The 22,277-nt window shown below is 37.2% G+C and overlaps 1 protein-coding gene across 5 annotated transcripts in view; it reads left to right on the top strand.

The window, feature by feature from the left end:
* The window catches only part of LRRN2 (leucine rich repeat neuronal 2), a 153,857-nt gene that overhangs the window by 127,823 nt on the left and 3,757 nt on the right, over nucleotides 1–22,277 (top strand). Inside the window, exon 3 of one of the 5 annotated variants that reach the window (XM_087889464.1) lies at nucleotides 13,575–13,688. The exons of the other annotated variants lie outside the window; for them this stretch is intronic. The gene's annotated coding sequence lies outside the window, so the exon portion shown is untranslated. The remainder of the gene's footprint in view (nucleotides 1–13,574; nucleotides 13,689–22,277) is intronic. 5 annotated transcript variants of the gene reach the window in all.

Genomic DNA, 22,277 nt, shown 5'->3' on the forward strand with positions numbered 1-22,277 from the left:
TTAGGAATTTCCTGGATTTACAGCACTGTTAGAAGTCATAGTGGAAGATGAGCCAGGAGAGCTTTTGCCCGACTTCAACTAGTGTGCCAGTTGCAATATTTCCTGGTACATGAGGTGTTGGCAATGGTCACTCAAGCTCTCATCATCTCACATTTGGATTACTGCCAGGAAGCTGCCACTGGCACAGTATGCAGCTGCCCATATGTCAATAGGAAAATTTGGGGGTCTGGAAGCTCACAGCCTAGTCTACTAAGTTAACATTGCATTGGAAATAAGGCTGTCATTGTTATGTCCCATGGATGTCTCTAGCAATGTTTAGTAAACCAACACCTGATTCACAAATGCTTGTATTATGTACGTTATTGTCCTATCTTCTCGAAATGGCAACCAGTGCACTAGAGCAGGGATGGAGAAGCATTAAACAAAATGACATTGTCAAACATTACCAGAGTATTAGTACAGCAAGAAAATATTGTCCAATCTGGTTATTATTATAGAATGGTGTGAAGATTTTTTCATTTGTTTTTATTCTTTGCTGTTGGAGATATGGAAAAGAATGAACTACCACTTGGTTATGAACACAGAAAATGAAATTAGGCATGTCTAACTTAATCTTATTTTCTTGGCTGTAAAATGGAGATAACAACAATTCATCTCATCATTAATTTGCATATTAAGAGGGCTATATCTTCATAGGTACATAAATCATAAAACTGCAACATGACCATAGCTCAATGGTACAGAACATACTTTGTATGCAAAAGGTGGTGCATTCAGTCTTTGGCTCCCATAGATAGGATTTCATACTGTCTGAAATCCTGGTGAGCTGCTACAAGAACTGAGCTAATGGATAAGTAATCTCATTTGGTATAAGGTTTCTTGTGGTGTTCCTTTACTGGGAGGATCCATTAACAGAAGACGGGAATGGTAGCTGGGGAAAAGGACTCATAGTAGTAATATTCCATTTGAGTAATATCCTTCTCAAGATTAGTAAATTTTAGGTTGCAAGTTAATGCTTTCAGTGATGATCCATGATGTGGGTACCACTGATTTTGCACTGGTTTTGTCTTTACTTGTTTCTATGATTTAGTAGCCAATTTAATGGTTATGGATTTTAAAAGCCACAGAAAAACATACCTAAAAAATGAACTAAGGGAGCATCAGCCCAAGATATTTTGCAGGCTTCATTGCACACAAAGGAGTGGTACTGCTCTGGAGGATTAGTTGGTTTATCTGTTTTTGGGCATTAAGAGGTGGAGGTGGAGATGGAGTCTGCTGGGCCACAGCTGCATTTAATTTAAAAATGGTATCAAAACACATTAACACAAGAAAGCTTTGTAAGGCATCTTTTGTTCTGGTGCTATTTCACTGGCAGAGTCTAAACTATTACTGTAATTGGCCCAGATAAAAAAGCTGCTTTTATGTGGAAAAGCAAAAACTTTTTCCTCTCCACACTCATTCCACATCATTACTAGCCTTCACTTTTGAACAAAGGTTATTAGAACATGAGCTTCAAGAATCGCCATCTGCTTTCAGATTATTGGGGTGCCCTTTGCTCATTGTCCCCATTCAACAAAGCAAATGTATCTGCCTGGCAATACAAATATGTATGCTTCAGCCAGAAAGCAATGACTTTTCCCCCATAAACAAATTAATCTTATTACCTGGATATCAGCCTGTTGGAACCTATGCACACCTAAGTAAGGATGGCAAAAAATTTAATTTGGTCCTTAATTTCAAGTGAACTAACAAAATGACACTTTGCAAATTAATAATATGTAGATAGCTTAGCCGTTCATTTTTGCAATATTGTTTTTTGCTTTAAATCCATACAAAAATACATAGGATAAATTGTTCACAAAAAATTAGCACAGTTTAGAAAATTGTCTTCAAACATAAGCATATATACAACAATTTTGATATTTCTGATATAGAAATTAGTCTGGCTACATTTATAATTCAATATAGATACAATGGCACATATTAAGATTAAATTGATTTATTATCCCTCTTTTTAGGCCTATTTCATGAAGGAGAGATGGATCCTTTGGCTAAGTAATTTTTTGTCATTAGCAATTTTGTGAATTCATTGCACGTACACATGTACTGTATGTGTCTGGGTGGTTTCAATAAGAGAATATAATCCTTTATATGTGCAGATAATATGTAGAAAACAAAGAAAATCGTGAGCTAGAAAGGGACACTGGGACCAACCCACATTCAGGCAGGAATCCAAATTGAATTATCCCTTATAAATGGCTGTTCAGCTTATATTTGCACATACTCAGTGAAGGAGGCTTACTACTGATTTTATAAATACTTCTGCTAACTGATTTTACCATTAGCAGAGATTTCCTAACATTCAAATGTTGTCTTTCTTCTTATAGCCTAAGACAATTGTTCCACATCAAGTACTGCAGGCTGAAAAAAAAACAGTCTTGTCCTTCTGTGTGATTTCCCCTTATGGCAACACTTTTCAAGTACTTTATCTTCTCTCTGTCATCTGTTTCCCAAGTAAAATACCCTGTTCCCTCAATCTTTCCTTGTAAAACTTAGCTTCCAGAGGCCTGAAGATTCTTCTTATCCTTTCCTGTTTCTAATACAGTGTTTTTTCCTGGTCCCAGAATCAGACATGATATTCAAAGTGGGGTCAATAGAAAAAAACAGGATGAAGAGTTGAAGCCTTGATAACAGGCACCTAAAAGACAACAAATTTGGCCCTTAGAGTGGGAACATTCCAAAGTTTGGGCATTACCATCAGCCCCATTCTCAGTAAATATCAAGTGATGAGCTGCAGAAAGTGATACAAACAACATGGCTTCTTCCAATGATTGACTTTACTGATCATTCTTTCTGTAACTTGTACAGTAGAGGCAAATGTGCCCAGTCAGCCATTTCTATCAGATGTGAAGCATCGACATGAGATAATGTCTGGGTAGAAATGGTGAATCAAAAGTTAAAAACCAGAACATGTGGGGGAGAATGCAAAACAAAACAGTAACTGGAGTTGGGAACAGCAGATTCAAGGGAAGAGGAGAAACAAGAGGGCTGCTGTGGTCTCCAAGCTGCATGCTGGGGAATAATGAGTCAAAATCCACTTCCCTCTTGTCCCTCTACTGTAAGCATTAGAGGCCTGCATCTCTTCAATTGTCTGCAGAAGCAGGCCCGGCCTGAAGCTGGGGCATCCCAACTGACAGTAGCTCATTACCAACAAAAACAGCAGGCTGTTACAGCTCCAGCAGGAATCACATGGTTCAGCCATTGAATTTCCAGTCACATCGCAAATGCTTTTTCTCCTTCGCAGTCTCCAGCATGCAGCACCATAGGCTGAGTCTTTTGGACTGAAAATAATCATAATAAAAAACTCTTAAAACCTAGAATCTGAGCCTACATTTTTCTGAACAGAGGTGGCAACAGATTGCAGCAACCAGCAGCAAATGTGTGTACAACATGAGAGTTAATGAGAAGGTGTCCTTTCTGAACACCGCTGCCAAGAGAGAGCTTTGTCCAGTTCCTATTGTAATCTGTCCATTGATTTTAATGGCATCAGGAGCCAATACTCAGACCTAAATAGCTTGTATATTCTTTAGTCTTTCATCTTGGAAGAGCCTTGAACGGTTTTACAGATCACCTCCTTGCATCTTATTATAAAGGCAGATATTTCTTGGGGCCACTGGCTATGGCAATGTTAATGTTTATTTGTGAAATAGTAAAAATAAACACACACACTATAAATGTTCCTTACACATGGGGGAAATTTTAACTAGAACGATACAATTAATTCCTGCCTCTACAAAATGTGTGATTCTTTTGGATTATATGATCAACTGGAATCATTACAGGGTATATAAACTTATTGTTATTAAAACAATATGGTATAGCTTTGTTCAACTGAGGGAGAAAAAGCTAGCAAATGCAAAGTTGTGGCATTCTACAAACCAGTTGTAGGGGATAGCATAATTTAAGACAAATTCCTATTTGTAACGTTGGACACTATGTAGAACCAGGTTGAAATATGGTACCTCACTAGGTGATTTGGGGCCAGCCTGTCTCACAGGGTAGTTATTGTAGGGGCAAATTTGAGGAGATGCTACATAAACTGGCTTCAGATCCAAAAGAAGGTGGAATATAAATCATATGTATGTATAGTATCTGTACTATATTCATATATATTATAGCCATGACATCAGTGGTGGGTTTCAAAAAACTTTACTACCGGTTCTGTGGGTGTGGCTTAGTAGGTGTGGCATGGTGGGCATGGCATGGCTTGGTGGGCATGGCAGGGGAAGGATACTGTAGAATCTCCATTCCCTCCCCAATCCAGGGAAAGGGTATTGCAAAATCCACATTTCCTCCCAATCAGCTGGGACTTGGGAGGCAGAGAATAGATGGGGGCAGGGCCAGTCAGAATTTTTAGTACCGATTCTCCAAACTACTCAAAATTTCCTCTACCGGTTCTCCAGAACTGGTCAGAACCTGCTGAAACCCACCTCTGCATGACATACTCCAACAATGAGATCCCCACAAACACAAAACTAATGTTAGGCTAGGCCTCCTTTTGAAATGCTACTTTTCTGTGTAAATGGAGGACAAGGAACCTTCCCCCATTATTGACAAAAAACAGTCAAGAAGAAAGATGGTCTTATTACCTGATTTTGCATGTAGCCAAGGGACAACTGAATTTCTATAGCTGGAAGATAGGAACTGGCTTGCTAAAACCATTTTATTCTAGTGCCTATCTATCTCCATGATTGTGTAAGCTATTTTTCTGTTATGGAATTAAGAAAGTATATACCCAGGAGGATGAAAGTCACACAGAAAGCAAAGCCAAAGGGCAAATGTTGAAAGAGAGATAAAATGCTTTAGTGTTCTCAGGTTAAAACCAAAAAGTCTCAACCTGAATATGATAACTGAGTTCCAGCTAAGGCCAATCAAGGACTCTATCCTACTATAATTATAGTTGGATGTTTCATTGTTATGGTTGACATGCTGACTTGCTTTCAAGACTGATTATGAAGAATTACTGTAGTTGATCATTCTCCATTTCTATTTGAGGGCTGAACTGGCCATAACCTTGCTTCTTGCTTTCAATAGAAACGTTTGTATCTGAGAGTAGCCCATCTTGTGATCTTACCTTGGAGGGATCCATGTTTTTTAAGATAAGTAGTTTGTCCTGTATTCCCAGAAAATATTCAAACACAGTCTTCTGAACGTAGCCCAGAATATTTGTGCATTAATCTGACTGCATGTTTTGCTTCATTAGGGGATGGGGTGACTGTACACTTCCTGCTTCTAAATATTCACATGTTGAAGAAATACCAATTACAAATTAGAACAGCTCACATGCAGCAGAATATTTCAACTTCAGTTTTTATATATGTTTATTTTAAAAGGATTCTGAACCTTTTTATATTGATTTGATTTGATTTGATTTGATTTGATTTGATTTCACTTCATTTCATTTCATTTCATTTATGTGCTACCCATCTTGTAGGGCAGCTCAGGGCAGCTCACAAATATTAAAACCAGAAACATTAAAAAATAAAACAAAAATCACAATAAGCAAAGTTATACTAAAATTTACCATTAAAAGATGGGGATGGGAATAAAGGAGCACAAAGACCATGAGGAGAGGAGGGGACTTCTTTCAATCTGCCAACAATCTCCAGGGCGATACCCTGCTATTGGGGCCCCAGGCCGGTGGCAGAGCCAGGTCTTCAGGCCCTTATGGGCAGATCTCCCCTGGGTGGGGGGGGATATGATATTCCAAAGGACAGGAGCCATGGCAGAGAATCTGTAATCTGAGTTATAGGAGACTCCAGACAAACAGTCTCCACTTTACCAGTTCAGTAAGTCCTTTTCATGAAAAGCATGATCTGCAATGGCTTCAGGAAAAAATTGGTTGATCCCATTTAAAAAGACTTATAATCTATGATAGGAAGGCAAGAGTTAGGGTTAAGGTTAGGGTTAAGGTTAGGGTTAGAGTTAGCTGCTAGAGGTTTGGTTTTTTTATATTTTACAATCTTCTCTTCAGGGATAGGATGTAAGAAGATGGACCAGTCACATCAAAACTATGAACTGTGGTTCTAAATGCTTTGAAGTTCTGAAATCAGATAAATAAGAATATTTATTCACCTTCATAGCATGCTAGAAAAGCTATGAGGAGGAGGGGGAAGAAGACGATTGATATTCCTACTCCCGCAGTGCTCAGTTCTTCTATAATACTTCAAAATGAACACTCTACCTCTCTTCAGTTTATTTTCTTCCCCTCCATGGTGCAATACACCCCAGCGGTTGAGACATGAAAACAAGCTCATAAATGCCTCCTCTGATTCTTCCAGTTCAGATGGGGCTCCCTGATTCCTCTCCCTGAAGCCAGTCTGTGGTGCGGTGCAATAAAAAGTAAATGACTTTGCATGCTATCTCCTGGCTTCATTGGCTTCTAATTAAGAAATAATGAGGCAGACTCTATTCTAGACTGCGGAACTAATAAATGACGACCAACATGTCTCCTGTCCCAGTTTTATGTTAGCAATGGAAATAATCCTGCCTGACTCAAGGCTCTCATTTGTGTAGGGCAGATTTTTGTAACTTGAAAGATTATCAGCATCCCAATGAAGGTTGAAGAAGCAGCAAAAACAAGAAGGGATGGTGGGTTTCTCAGTGGGTTTTCTATACAGGCATGTGCCTTTCTCCTTCCCCCAACACATGATCCATATAACACTGTTTATTGTCCTTGTGATCCTGGAAATGATAATTATACATCATAATAACCTGAGATAAAATGTGGTCAAGGAAATGGTATGGCTTTTTTTTTTTTTTTTGGTACAATTTACCTCATATTTGTTTTTTCAGTACTTACTCTATTCAAAAAGCTCATTTTCATACCTATTAGCATGAAAAAAAAGTGGTAAGAGTTTAATGTGTGATATCCTTGAATAATTCATAGCATTTTAGAGGCACTCCGGATTCCATTGTTTTCCATTAGCAGCCATCTTACCTTTTTCTCATTATTTCTTCCACTTTTGGGGGACTGGAGACAGCTTCTCTTAAAATCTACTATGAAGGGGGAAACAGAATAACTACACAGTGTGTTTTGAAAGACGATGCTAGGAACTCTCTGTCTGGAAGCTGCATTTTCCCAACATGTCTGTTGGGACATATAAAAGGTCTCCTGATTAATGAAACTCCACAGAGTTAGGTCATTAATATACGAGGCAACATGCATAGAAGACTTCCCTGGATTGGTTAAATATGTTATTTAGATCATATTGCAATATGGATTACAATGTGATATCAATGTCAACTGAGATTTCTTCCGTTATTTTAGTACTGAACTTTTGTAGCTTATGCGGGGGGGAGCATAAGCTACAACATTCTTCACTCAGCTCTCCCTCCCCAACTCTATCTATTCATAGTCCCTGGTATTTTTCAGGCCATTGAAGTTATCTGCTTATATAATCTTTTTATTATTATTATTTTGGTAATTTCTATTATTGGAACCATATTTTTATAGGCTTTTCCTTTTAAAAAAACCTTATAAGATAAAAGGCAGTTTGGGAAAAGACTAATTGCAATAGAAAAACTGTAAACAGAAAATACCCCATTTCTCCACTGTTTCCCCAAGTTACCTCTTCAGATAAGCAACCATATGAGTCTGAGGGGGAAGTCTGCATGGAATAAGTAATTAGATTTGAGACATCTTAGAAGTGGACAAATTCATGAAGAAAAGCACCATCCATTGCAGTTAGTCAAATAACTTTGCATGCAAAGGTTGGCAAACTTCCTAGAAACAAATGACCTGATGCTATTGCAAAGAGAATGCAAAGATAATATAGAGATTTAGCTCAGTATTTTATTTTATTTTATTTTTTTATTTATAAAATTTATTGGCCGCCCATTTTACCATAGGGTAACTTTGGGTGGTTTACAGTTACATATAAGCTAAAACATTTAAAAATTAAAACAAACATTAAAACCAAAGACAGATAGGGATGGCAGGGGTGGAGTGCAGTGGAGGTGGGATCTGTTATTACTCAATCAACCACCTCCACTGTGCTGTTCCCCCACTGGGGCCCCAAGCTGATTGGCAAAGCCACATCTTTAGGCCCTTATAAAAAAATAGGGCAGTTGGGGTCAACCTCACATTGGGGAGGTAGAAGGCAGGAGCAACAGGAACAGCAGAGAAGGCCTTCCTCCTGGATCCCACCAGCCAGAATAATCAGGCTGACAGGACCTACAGCATGCTCTTCTGGCATGAGTGGTGTGGGCTGATCCCAGTGGAGTGAGTTGGTCTCTCAAGTAACCTGGACCCATGCCATGAAGAGTTTTAAAGGTGTTCACCAACACCTTGAATTGCACCTGAATTGCACCTGTAAGCAGACTGGTAACAATGCATCTCGGGAGCAGTGGTATTACACGGGCCATTCTTGGGGCCCACAAAAATACCTTGCTGCTGCACTTTGCACCATCTGTAGCTTCTGAATGCTCTTCAAGGATGGTTAGCAGTATCCCAGGACTTTTCCTCTTAAACTGGTAACCTAGACTCTTCCTAGAGAGAATTAAATAGAAAAGAATGTGGATTGATTTGGATAGAATTTTCATTTCTGATGACTGTCCTGGATTAACCAGGATAATCCCAATTTCTGATGAAGAATTCTGCCTAAGAATCCCATCCTGGAAAATCCTGATTTTTCCAATAGAGATACAGCAATACAGAGAAGTTTGATATGCACCTGTAAGTAAAATCCAGAGAGTGCTCTCCAGCTAGCCAAGTACACTGCATTCCATATTAAAGCAGTAGCAAAAGCTAAGTGATCAGGAAAAAGAGAAGCAAGAATGTGACTAGTAACAAAATCCAATCTGAAAATGTGTGTGTTAGGTGTACTGGGAGTGCTGTCTGTGTATCTTGCTAGGCATGGCTGGATTTGTGCAGGAGCCAAAAGGGAGCCTATGCTATTGGTATCGAGCAACCACTATTCACAATCTGTCCATTCTTTCTTGCTTGTTTTCAGGCAGGGGTACCTAGTAGAATTTAAGACAGAATAAAGTGCAAGTAGTTTTAAAGGCTTACTGTGCCCATGAGTTAAAAACTTGAGCCACTGTCTTTCTTAAAGAGGCAGAATTTTTGCTTCCTCAGTCATGACTGTAGAAAAGAGACTAATGTTTTTAAACAGTGGACTGGTTATTATTCCAATTTACTGTACTTCCTGTTTTGGTATTCTTTTGGAGAGTCTGTTCAGAAATAGGTTTTTAGCTGGTCATCCATTTCTAAACCATTCAATCCACTTTTCTCCTTCATTTCCTTTTCCTCTCTCCCTAATAGAAACACTTACATGAGTGCGTCCAAGTCCAGTCATCTGACTACAGAACAAATTGGGGTGAACAATGGATTATATTGTCTTAACCCATCATGCTTCTCCAGCAATTCCTAGATTTTGAATTGTGCAGATCAACATGACTGAACAAGGGAAAAAAGAATCATTAATTATGGAGTGTGCTGTTGACTCACTCTTTTTAACTGTTGCACTTTTCAGTTAAAGAAGGGATAAAACAATAAATAAATATATTAATTATATTGACAGTCTAATCCTCCATATGATAAAACACAAAAGAAGATTTATTTAGTTGTTTGTTTGTTTATTATTTATTTATTTAAGTGACATATCTAATCACCCATTTCATCATGGCGACTCTTGGCAGCTTACAGAAGATTAAAACCAGTAACAAAATAGTCTAAATTATATACCATCCCCAAAAGCCCACCATTCTATAATATATCACATGCCTGAAGTAGAAAGAGAAAGCATACCACCTATTATCAATAAGACCACAATTAACAATCCACAATTGAAAAATGACTCGCTCAACCACATAAAGTCTTATGCGGTTGAGTGAGCCATTTTTCAATTGTGTATTGTTAATTATGGCCTTATAAAAATCATGTGGGGCTCCATAGGTGATAAACAGCACTCTGAATTATATCCAGAAGCCCAATGGAAGCCACTGCAGTTTGTGTAATAGTTGTAGTATATAGTCATATTGTGAAATATCCAAAACTGCTTGCACCACTGCATTCTGGCCCTTTTGCAGCATCTGAATCTTCTTCGAGAGCAGCCATGTAGAGCTTTTACAGCAATCCAGTTTGGGAGGTGATTAAGTCTAAGGATAATAGTTCTGAAATGGCATCGATCTTCCTTCCCATGACCTTTAGTGTATTCATATGAGGATAGTGCATTCATCCTGATCCTCCTTGACCTTTCAGCAATATTCAGTACCATCAATCTTGGTATCCTTCTGGACTGGTTCATGGAATTAGCAATGGGAAGCACAGTGTTTTGGTGATTCTCTTCCTTTCTCTGGGACCCATTCCAGTCAGTGTTGGAAAGAGATTGGATCCAAGGTCCCCACTATGCCTTAGAGAGGAAAATGTACAACTCAGCCTGGCAACCCTGAGTGGCAGTAGATTCTGAGATATCACCTCCCAAAGTTTTGATGATTTTTCATCTTTATCTCTGAATAGGTTTATACTCCTCCAGAGAGAGTTGGTGCATAGTTCAGTATTTCCCTGGACCTACGATTTCCTGTTCAAGGTAGTTGCATGGAACAATATTACATACTAAAACCATGAAGCTACAACTATAATTCAGAAAATGATGGCCAAATGTTGTGTTGTTAAAGGAATAGAAACTCCTTCGTTCATATATATGTATTTTATTAAAAAGTATTTTTAATATAAATTCTATCCATATATTTCCTTTTCATGGTAATATTTAATCTGCCTTTTCTTCCTAAAGGTATGTCAAACTGGTTAATATATCTTAAAACTAATTCAATAATCAAGGAAACAAACTATAAAAAGAATTATCGAGCAATAAAAATATTACAATTCTAAGTCAATACATGGGGAGAATAGCAATTGGAATAAAATATCAATAACCATTAAACTAAATTTCTGAAATGCAGCTATCCAAGAAATACACAGTCCACAATATACAAACTAGTCTAGGCTTTCATAAAACAATTTACAGTGTATAATAAATAAAGAATGTAGAATCACAAATGCCATTATATTTTCCCACAATGGCCTTCACAAATCTAATCTTTTCCAAGAATTATTACATTTTCCAGATAACATAATCATTATTGTCCAAAACTTTTGGAGGGCATCAGGTTAGGATGTTGTCCTGTTGAATCACAGCCAAAGGAATAAAGGAGCAATTCTGATTGTCCCCCTGACAAGTCATAGAATCAGCTTCTTTGAAATCATGTCTTTGGCAGTGATTCACCAAGGGCTTCAACCTTTGCCAATATCTGAAACCTATTGCCGAGATTATGTCTGCACAGTCATTTGTTCATTCATTCATTCATTCATTCATTCATTCATTCATTCATTCAATCATTTGGTTTCTAATTTCTGGGCATCATATAAGAAAGTTAACATAAAAATAGAAAAGCTAAAGAATTGACAATGAATAGCCATGCCAGGCTCTTTATAGTTTTATTAAATTACTACTGAGTTAATGCTAAGATACTGACAGTAAAACAGGCTTATATGTAACATTAGAGTACTATGGGCACATCCAATAGTCTTCACATCAATGAACAAATACAACTATCTGTATTAAACAGTTCTGTAAAATTTGAAACCATGTGCAGACTTCCAGGTTTATTGAAACCTTACATGTAAGGTTCATATTACATGAAACCTTCTGTCAAGTTTCCGAAAGATGCCCTAATTAATTCATGAGCCATGAAAGCTTGCAAAGCTTTCAAGTTGCCACCTTACATGTAATATGTAAACAAGAGCCTCTTTCAGATGTTCCATTCTCTAGCCTGGGTTTATTGTTTTTTCAGAATATAAAACTTTGGTAGTCTTGAGAAGTGGTTCTGCCAATATTTTGAGATATATGTTTGCCATATTTCCACATATGGCAATACTGTAAACACAACACTTAAACTGACAGAAAAGTTAATAGATTAAAGAAAATGAAACTGTATCTGTCTTCCCACTTTTTATTTTATGTTATTTTTTGTAATATATTTTTTTTATTTTTAAATTATACATTTATATTGTGTGTGAACAGAGTTGGTTCTGGGTATCATTCATATTAATCCAATTCACAATAACAATATTAGTAATCTCTATCACATTTCTCAAATTCAAATAATCCTCATTATATTGTTCAAAAATGCATATTCAAAAAATGCCTCATCTTTATCTATATCTTTCTTGTTCTATCTAAACATTTATCTATTATATATGAACAAATTTAACTAAATTTCATTTATATTGATCCAATTCACGCTAACATTGTTAATTATCTCTATCACATTTAACAAATTTATATAATCCACATTATATTATTTATACATCTCCTCTTTAGTACTTCAATTCTCATCCATTTTTTCATTTTAATCCAATTCACAATAACAGTATGAACAAATTTAACTAAACATCATTCATATTGATCCAATTCACATTAACATTGATTATCATTATTACATTAATCAGATTTATATAATCCCATTACATTGTTTAAATATACATTAAAAATACCTAACATCTGTAAACTTCTAATCTATTTTTTGTTCATTCTATAAACAATTTATGTTTTAATATTTCCCTTATCTAATTTTATTTCTGCCTCTCTAGCTTATAATAGGCTACTTTTCCCACTTTTTAAAACAGGCAAACTTTTTGGGAGAGAGGAAGATGAATTCTCTTACAATTTTGTTCTAAGCCTATAAAAACTATTCTGGGCCCTGTTTTCTCAAGATTCAATAAAATATATCACCAGAATTTCTTTTTCCTAAGGAGATCTGATGCATGTTCCTGAAGTTATAGTAACAAAAGTTAACATTGAAAAAAGTTTTTCTTCAGCTGTGTAAATATGCAAATTATTCATGTCTATGAGTAGACCTGGTTCTAGCACATTGCACACAGCATCCCTGGGCAAATGTTGGGACCCTAGCAGATCCATTGATTCTCTCACAATGCTGTGCCCACTTTACTTCATTGCACAGTGAAGTAATTAAAACGGGAAAGTTACCAAGCCTAGCTGCATGAGCTTTGTATTTCTGACTGTGCTGCTTTCAAGCCTTCTGCCACCGTTTTTAACCATGAAAAAGGGACACCTGCGGCATTTCATTGGAGGAACTATCAGCAGCATTTTGGATTCTGTTGAGTCTGAAGGCCTTGATACCAAAGCATAACTAGGAGGAGGTGGTGCAGTGGTTAGAATGCAATATTGCAAGCTCAATTAAGGAGTTCAATCCTGACTGGCTCAAGGTTACTCAGTCTTCCATCCTTCTGAGGTCAGTAAAATGAGGACACAGATTGTTGGGGGCAATATGCTGATACTTTAAACCACTCAGAGAGTGCTGTAAAGCACTATGGAGCGGTATATAAGTCTCAGTCCTATTGTTATAAGCAGCCTTCAGCCATGTGAGGGTGGCATATGGGAGTTGGGCAAGATTTGCTTGCTGGGCTGGATTCCTACTTGCTAATTTTCTGTTTCTCGACTATCACCTCCCCCTGCCTTGTTCCTGCTTTTCTTCTTTTTCTTTCTCAGTCTCATATTGGCCATCATCTAACTGAAATGATGCACCAGAAGAGTGTTTTCATATGTGAACCAATCTAAAGCTCCTTCAACTTTGTGGATTATCTGACATGACAAACAGCAGAGGTACAATGAGGAGGGTAATCGGGTTATCTTTTGTGCAAAAGCGATGTTCCTGCAAGGTCAATACAATTAAGATGAGATCTTTGAAACCATGGGCTATAATCAGCCAGCTGGATATGCCAACCTCTATGCTTGCTTGAAATCATGTACAGCATCATCTTACATGTAGAAGCAGATTCACAAAATATCACAATAACCTGATAGAGATGTGAGCTGCAAAAAATCTATAATACCACTATTCAGTAATAGAGGAATATAGAAAAAATTAATTTGGCTGCCACCTACTAATTGTCTGGATTTTTGCAGCCCAGATCTGCTAAACATAATGGTTCATTATATTTACACTGAATGGACATTCAAAAAAGTAATAGGAAGTAAAATTGAAAGGTAAGGTTTGAAGAGGCAACTACATCAGAACATTGTATTAGTACATTGTAAGATTTTAGACAGAATTTCTTTCTCTCAGAAGTGAAGCATATATTTTTCTTTTTTTCACACTGAGAAGGTAGAAGCTGCCTGGTTTTCAGATGAGAAAAGCCTTACTGGTTTCTATGTTTTTCCTGCTGGAGCTGCTGATCAATGCTTAACCAATAAATTTAAGGCAGAATGGAGAAAATGCAAAGCACTGAGCCTTTTTCTAAGATTCTTTTATGTAAGAAAATGTACATCCAAGAGGGTATAATAATCTCATATACATAGGCTTTGGGACAAAAAAAGTAGAAAAGGAAAAACTAAAGAAATACTGGACAGCCTTTAAACTTTTTTATTTTTATGATATATGTGATTTGGTCCTCTTCAGCCAAGTCATGCCATTCACTCTTGTGCAACTTCTAAGATGTTTCATTGATCCTCCCACTAGCCTGGAAAAGTAATAGAGAAGACAGATTAAGATTTGTGCCCAACGTAAGTGAAATAAGCAGTAGACTTCTCAGGAGGAGAAGTTGGACAGAGTTAAATTCAGGTAGTGGTAAAATAGCCAAGTATTTATAGTACAGAGACTGTTCTCTGATTGAAGAGGAGTGGTCCAAGTCCAATATAATGATAAATTGCCTCAAGAAACTGGGAAAGTAGAAGCATTCAGCTTGCCCATATCACCAGAACAGCCAAGTGAACAGACATAGATTTGCAATTTATTACAGCCTTCTCCACTATGATGAAATGAACTGCACTTCTACTTAAATTATAGGATGAACAAAGCTTTTGGTAGAGTTTTTTCACAATAAATGGGAGTGCAAATGAAGTGCCTCTCTTTGAATGAAAATGAATGTATTTAATAGATCAAGGAATATTGCAAAAACAGACCCAGTCAGCCTTTCCATCAGTATATCAGCTTTCTTCCAGATGAAGCCTTCTCTCCCTCCCTCCCTCCCTCTCTCTCTCTCTCTCTCTCTCCATATATATATGTACATACATACACACACACCTCCTTATTTCTAACTTTTCACAAAAATGCTCCTCCAATTCTACCTGTCCACAATTTCTCTATAGTTAAAACATTTTGTTCATTCAGTCAACCATTTAGGATTATACTATAAGAATATCCAGAGCATTGCAAAGAAGGCAGATTGAATTTTTACAGCATCTTGGTGGATGCATTTGGCTTTCTATACAACTGTCCAAGCCTCATTGTAGCTGTATGATTAAATAAAGAGATGCAGTCATCTCAAGGAAACTCCATTAAATCCTATTTATGAGGCATTAGGAAAACTTCCACTTTACTTAGCTTGAGACAGAATTATTCAGTTAACTTTTCTAAAGGAAAACAATTGTCTTTTTAAGGTCCTTACTTCATGACCTCTATTTATCAAAGTCCTAAAAGCATGTGTTTAAAAATGAAAAAAAAAACCACCAAGTAAATTAACTTTAGATTAAATTGGAAGAATTGTATTTTATCCACATTTTCCACAAACAAACTCCTTGAACTGAATCCATCTCTATACACTAAAACTATGTTTTGATCCCAGATAATATTTACTTTAGAAGTAGGTTCTATTGAGGTCACTGGTAAATGGACATGTTTTGTCCGAAGAACAAAAGTGAATCTCTAAGAAATACAGTATATAGAAAATACTCAAGTCACATCATATGTCAGCATAATCATACATGTGAAAATAGATTTTTTTAAAATCCCAGGTTGCAAGTGAACCTTGCTTCATATGTGCAAGATAGTACACGTTTCCAATTTTGAAAAAAGAAAAAACTGAAAATCCACAAAGTGAACAATTAAATTATGGGGTAATGGATGGGGTCTTTTGCATTTACCAGTATTGTTGAAATGACATTTTAAGGCAAGTTTCATTTTAGCAACTGTTACTATTAAAGAAAATGCTTGGAGGAGTTGCTCTATTGCAGATTAATAATAAATTAGTATATCTGTTAAACTACATTTAGCTTAAAATTAGTGCCTTGAAGCATGTTCAGCTACATGTCCTCTTAGGTAATGTAACCTAACATCCCATATATGTTCTCTATCTCATCAAAAGTGTTCCTTTTAAAGCACTACATTACCAACAATCTCACTTTTTTCCTAGATTCTTCTTCCCATAATACTAATTTTTCCTGAAGCATCATACCGGTAGGTAAATGAAACAATCAGAGTAAGTCTTGATGAGAAGGGGCCTTTTAAAAATGCCTGCAATACATTAGCAGTCTTTTTTTATGCAATATCAACCCCCTACTGTGAGCACATCTGAAAAGGAAGTGATAACAAGGAAAGAAATATCATGGTGATGCAGCGAGAATAATGCAGGGGCAGAGAGATGGAGAAATTAAAAAAAACTTGACAGGATAACCACAAACCCAGATCTGCTTTTTAAATTTCCCAAATCTGCTTAAAGGTTTTAAACAAAATGTATCTATTTTACACTGTAGTGCAGTTAGTCCATAAAGCACTAACCAGTATAAATCACTTCAATCTTCAAATATACTGTGAAGATGGTCATAATTTTTTCAGACTAAATTACATATATTGAGCATTATCAAGCATTTTTCTTTAAATGTTTTTCTCCTCTTTCCAGTGGTGGGATTCAAAAACTTTTACTACCGGTTCTGTGGGCGTGGCTTGGTGGGCATGGCATGGCATGGTGGGTGTGGCTTAGTGGGCATGGTAGGGGAAGGATACTATAAAACCTCCATTCCCTCCCCACTCCAGGGGAAGGTTACTGCAAAATCCCCATTTCCTCCCAATAAACTGGGACTCGGGAGGCAGAGAATAGATGGGGGCGGGGCCAGTCAGAGGTGGTATTTACTGGTTCTCCGAACTACTCAAAATTTCCACTACCGGTTCTCCAGAACTGGTCAGAACCTGCTGAATACCACCTCTGCCCTTCCCCTCACTTTACAAACCCAACTACATCTCCAAGACTCCTTTCCTGTGAGCCTGGCTTAAAAATAGTTTGGCAAAGAGGTGGAGGACCTCCTGTATGCTAAATTATTTGCTGACTGCCTCATGTCTCCTCCTGAGGAGGTTTTCAGGAGGAAAGGAAAACCAAGGCATAGTAACAATGTCATGTCTTCCTTTCAGACTCCTAGATTTTCCAGCTGCTGCTGATCTGTGATTTGTCACCTGCTATGCAATTTGGGAAAATTAAATGAATAAGGGGCATGGTTTTCCAAGGTAACATAGTTTTTTAAAAAGCACTCATTTCGTAAAGGATGTCTAAGTAAAAATTAGATGCCAGTATCTTGCTGTGATCTGTGCACCAAAATTGATCCTATGCATTTATGCCTTGGCTTTTAGCCAGCCTTTGCTTTTTATTATATCTCCCAGAGTAATTGTATTAAGGAAGGGGTTGCTATATTGATTTTCACATCCATTGTGATGGACCTTCAATTTTCTTTCCCATTCTGGATGAAGTTTTTTTTTCCTCTGCCATAAATCTATCAAGACACTGGAAAACAATATATTTTCCTCTTTCAAAGGAAAAACATAAATAAAAAGATTTCTTCATTCCCTTGAGATATAAAAGCGATCCAACACAGATTAAATCACAACATAAATTACTATTTTTATTGAAATTATTTCAGTTTATGTGCTGAATAATTTTTGCACAGTATACTAGGTATCAAAGAGGACTTTTCAGGCTTGTCCGTGATGTGTTGGTTTCTATGTATAGAGATCTTTTTAATATATGTATTTGCTTATAAGAGAAGCATCCTTTGGTTGATTATGATTATTTGTCATCAAGTTGGTGTTAACTCTTAGTGACTGCCTAGACTTTCTTCAAGATGATCTGTTCTCAACCTGACCCCTCAGGTCTTCCAACAGAGCACTCATCACATCATGTGTTAAAGATATGATAACACATATGAGTGTGTGGTTCAAGTGAAAACTCTGGATTTTTTTTTTTTTTAATGTTTATCCACAGTATTCTCAGTTTTCTCCAACACCAAAGTTCGAATGCACAATATTCCGCTTCTTTGAAAACCAGTGTTTGCTTCCATAGAATATCACAGGGAAAATGATTCCTTACACAATTCTGTTCTTTGTAGGTATGGACACGTTATCTTACCCAAGTACTATTTCCAAGGGCTTCTTTGCTATTTTACAAGTGGTAGTCTGTGGTGTTTTTCTTGACTGATGGTTCTTTTATTGTTGATTATGGATCCGAAACAGAAGTTACCTACTACTTTAATATCTTTATTGTCAGTTCTAAGGCTGCTTGCTATACCTGCAGTCATTAATTTGAACTTCTTGTTATTTAATTGTAGCCCATATTTACACTATGCCCCTTGATTTTCATTACTAGAACTTTCAGATTATTGGCACTTTTAGCTGTCAGAGTAGAATGATCAGCATACTGCAGGTTTTTGATATTTCGTCCTCATATTTTAAATCACTCTCTCTCACAGAATTGAGGCCAACCCACTTCACAGAATTGTAGTTGTGAAGAAAGGAGGAGGAGGAGGAAGGTGTGATGGATATGTTTACCACCTTGAGTTACTTGTAAAAATAACAAAGGCAGGATATAAATAAATACAATAAAGTAATAAAGTAATACCACCTCTGGCTGGTCCCAGAGTGGGATGGAATGGAGATTTTGCAATATCCTTCCCCCAGGAGTGGGGAAGGAATGGGGATTTTGCAGTACCCTTCCCCTGGAGTAGGGTGGGAATGGAGATTTTTCAGTATCCTTCCCCTGCCACCCCCACCAAGCCATGCCCACCAAGCCATGCCCACCAAGCTACACCACACCCACCAAGCCACACCCACAGAACTGGTAGTAAAAAAAAATGGATTTCACCACTGGTCTATTAGTTTTCCATCTATTGTTGCTTGCTGTTTTTCTAAAGGTATTCTTTCAGTTCTTTGTCTTTCCAACTAATCTAACCTCATTTTCTAATACCAAGGTTTCCTATAAATAGGGAATATCTTCTAAAGTATGCTAGAATTTGACATCTCTACTGAATAGAATTTTAGAATAGTTCCAATTTGGCTTGACCTTTAAATTAATTACTTTATTGGCAGCTTTTATCATATCAATTTGAAGGTGGAACCTTCTGAGTTTGGAGATCTTTTGGAGGACTTTCCTTGTTTTTCAAAGTCAAATTCCATATTCAATGTGTTTATAGATCTCATTGTAACACTGCTTCTTGTCTCTTCTAACAGCTCTGTAAAATTCTTTGATAATTTCCTTCCTAAGATCTTTATATTTCTTGACTTCGACTTTTATTCTCTTGACAATTTCCATTACTTGTTCTGATACAAAAGTTTGCTTTTTCTATTTCTAGATCTCTAGAAGTTATTTTTCACAATCATCCTTAACAATTTCTTTGACTTCATTCCACACTTTCTAGTTTTTTATTAATAAAGTTCAGGAGTTCAGAGCAATGATTTTGTGATCTGTTCCATAATTATAACTGAGCTCTTCCACCTCCTTGCACTTATAACATAGTCAATTTGATTTCTGGGTGGTCTGTAAATTATGCTCATATATAAAGATATTGTTTTGGTGGTGGGAAGGCTTTGTTAGCAAATGAAGATATCATAGGATTGCCTATGATATCAATGTATGGCTGATTCACTTTACCTTTCACTGTGTTGAGCTTCTCTGTATTCATGCTTCTTAAGTTCCCTGATCCCTGTAATTCTAACTTTGCAGCTTTGAATTTTTGTTTCCTGCATGGCAACCTCAGCAGCTGGAAGCTTTAGCCTTTAGCTTTAGCCTACCGGCATCGTAAACCTCATTTAGTACTCCAAAAGCTCCTTAGCTCCTTTTCTCAGTAGTATATTGAGTGCCATCTGACCCAAAAGTCCCAGCATCTGGCATTATATCATTGATCATTTTATATTTTCTATCCATGTGATTTTCTTGGTAAAGTGCAAAAGTAGTTTAGCATTGCTTTCTGTTACACAATATGAAAGCTTCTCTTTGTTATTAGTGTTCCTTGTTGCTAAAATGATCACCCACCTCCAGCAAGTTCTTCTTTTGCTGCTGTCCAGCATAGATGCCTGCTTTCTCCAGCTGGGCAGATGGGATGATCTTACTGCCTTGGTTGGTCTTGCTGGTATTATGTACACTTGGTTATCCTTCCAGCATTCTTTGCTCATCTTTCCCAGGAACGCTCTATGGCAGTCCTTTTTGGGATTGGCAGAGCAGGATTAGACAAAAACATTTTGCTGATTGAAACAAAAGACAAATTAGAGGTTCCACACCTTCCATTTCTATGTAAAGAACCTACTAACATTTCACTACTCATGATGCAACAGCTTCCTCCATTAGTTCTGAGACTTCTAAACTAGATTAACAGAAAGTGATAGGCCCCTTTCATTTCTGTCTTCAGGCAGCACAAAGTGGAAATGATTGGGTGATGGCACTCCTGTTTCTCACTTGACAGTCATACTCGACATCTACATCTGATGCAGCTATCTCACCATGACTAATGGTAGAGCTGACCCAATGGCCCAACTGTCACTTGCATCTTTTCCTATTGCCTGTCTAGATCCTACCTAATTGTTGCTAGGTTCAACTCTCTGCCTCAAACACAGTTGCCAGTAGGAAAAGGTGTTAAAAAATAATGGGCAGTACAGATCCCTGCATGAGTCTTAGAGCTTATTCACAAGTGAAACTAAAAACACCTTGGAGTGTTTGGAATGTGTCTCTTGTGAAGGCTACTAATGCCAGTTAGCAAATAGGAAGAAAGTAATTTTCCAGGCATTTCTTCTTCCGTCCCTTCTCAGAAACTGTATCTACAAGAGATCCAAAGTAATTACAGAAGTGTACCTGAAGACGAAAGCTGAATTTCAACGAGCAACTCCATATTTTTCAGTACAGGACATACTATTTATCTTCCCTGTCTCTCTTTAAGCTGCTGGTAAAATACAAGTGGTCCTCAATTTATGGCCATAATTTGGACCAGAATTTCTGTTGCTAAATAAGGTGGTTGTTAAGTGAATCATGGCAGATTTTATGAATTTTTGCCATGGTTGTTAAATGAATCACTGCAGTTCTTAAGTGAATCATGTGGTCATTAAATGAATCTGACAGTGGTGAAAAGAGTCAGGTTCTATATCTAGGCAAGAAAAATCAAATGCCCAGGTATAGTATAAGTGGTACCTGGCTCAATATTAGTACCTCTGAGAGCGATCTATGAGCCAGCAGTGTGCTACAGCTGCCAAAAAAGCCAGTGCAGTCCTAGGCTACATTAACAGAGGGATAGAATCAAGATCATGTGAAATGTTAATATCACTCTATAATGTCATAGTAAGATCACACTTGGAATACTGCACCCAGTTTTGGTCGCCACAATGAAAGAGTTCAGAGAAGACCAACAAAGATGATTAGGGGACTGGAGACTAAAACATTGCTGTTTTAGTGGGAACAGTTTTAGTGGGAACATGGTAGCAGTGTTCCAATATCTAAAGGGTTGCCACAAAGAAAGCAAAACAAGAGGCAATGAATGGAAAATAATCAAGGAGAGAAGCAACCTATAACTAAGGAGAAATTTCCAGACAGTTAGAACAATCAATGGAACGACTTGCTTCCAGAAGTTGTGGGTGCTCCAACAGTGGAAGTTTTTAAGAAGAGATTAGACAACCATTTGTCTGAAATGGTATAGGGTTTCCTGCCTGAGCAAGGGGTTGGATTAGAAGACCTCCAAAGTCCCGTCCAACCGTTATTCTTTTATTCTGTGGTTTCCTCCATTGACTGCTTGTCAGAAGCCAGTGGGGAAGGTCACAAATGTTGATCACATGATCCTGGGAAGCTATAATTTTCATAAATATGTTGCCAAGCACCTGAATTTTGATCACATAACAGTGGGGATGTTGCAACAATCATTAAGTATGAAGACTGGTCATAAGTCACTTTTTCAGTGTCATTGTACCTTTGAATGGTGGCTAAATAAATGGTTGTAAATTGAGGATTATCAGTACAATACTTGAGGATTATCTGCATGATACCTAACTCATGATTTATGATAGAGCCATTTTTAGCAACTGGTATTTGGAAAAAGATATGTGTTTATGTGTTTCAGAAAGAGAAAGGGTACTTTTAATTTATGGAAAGAGTGGCATATAGAGTATGGCTTTTCTGATAAAATATTCTTATTGGTTGAGCAAATAAACTCCTCTAAAAAGATGACCAAGTATGG

Source organism: Pantherophis guttatus, chromosome 3 (assembly GCF_059756535.1).
Source record: "Pantherophis guttatus breed Tessera chromosome 3, ASM5975653v1, whole genome shotgun sequence".
In the NCBI taxonomy this organism is placed as follows: domain Eukaryota; kingdom Metazoa; phylum Chordata; class Lepidosauria; order Squamata; family Colubridae; genus Pantherophis; species Pantherophis guttatus.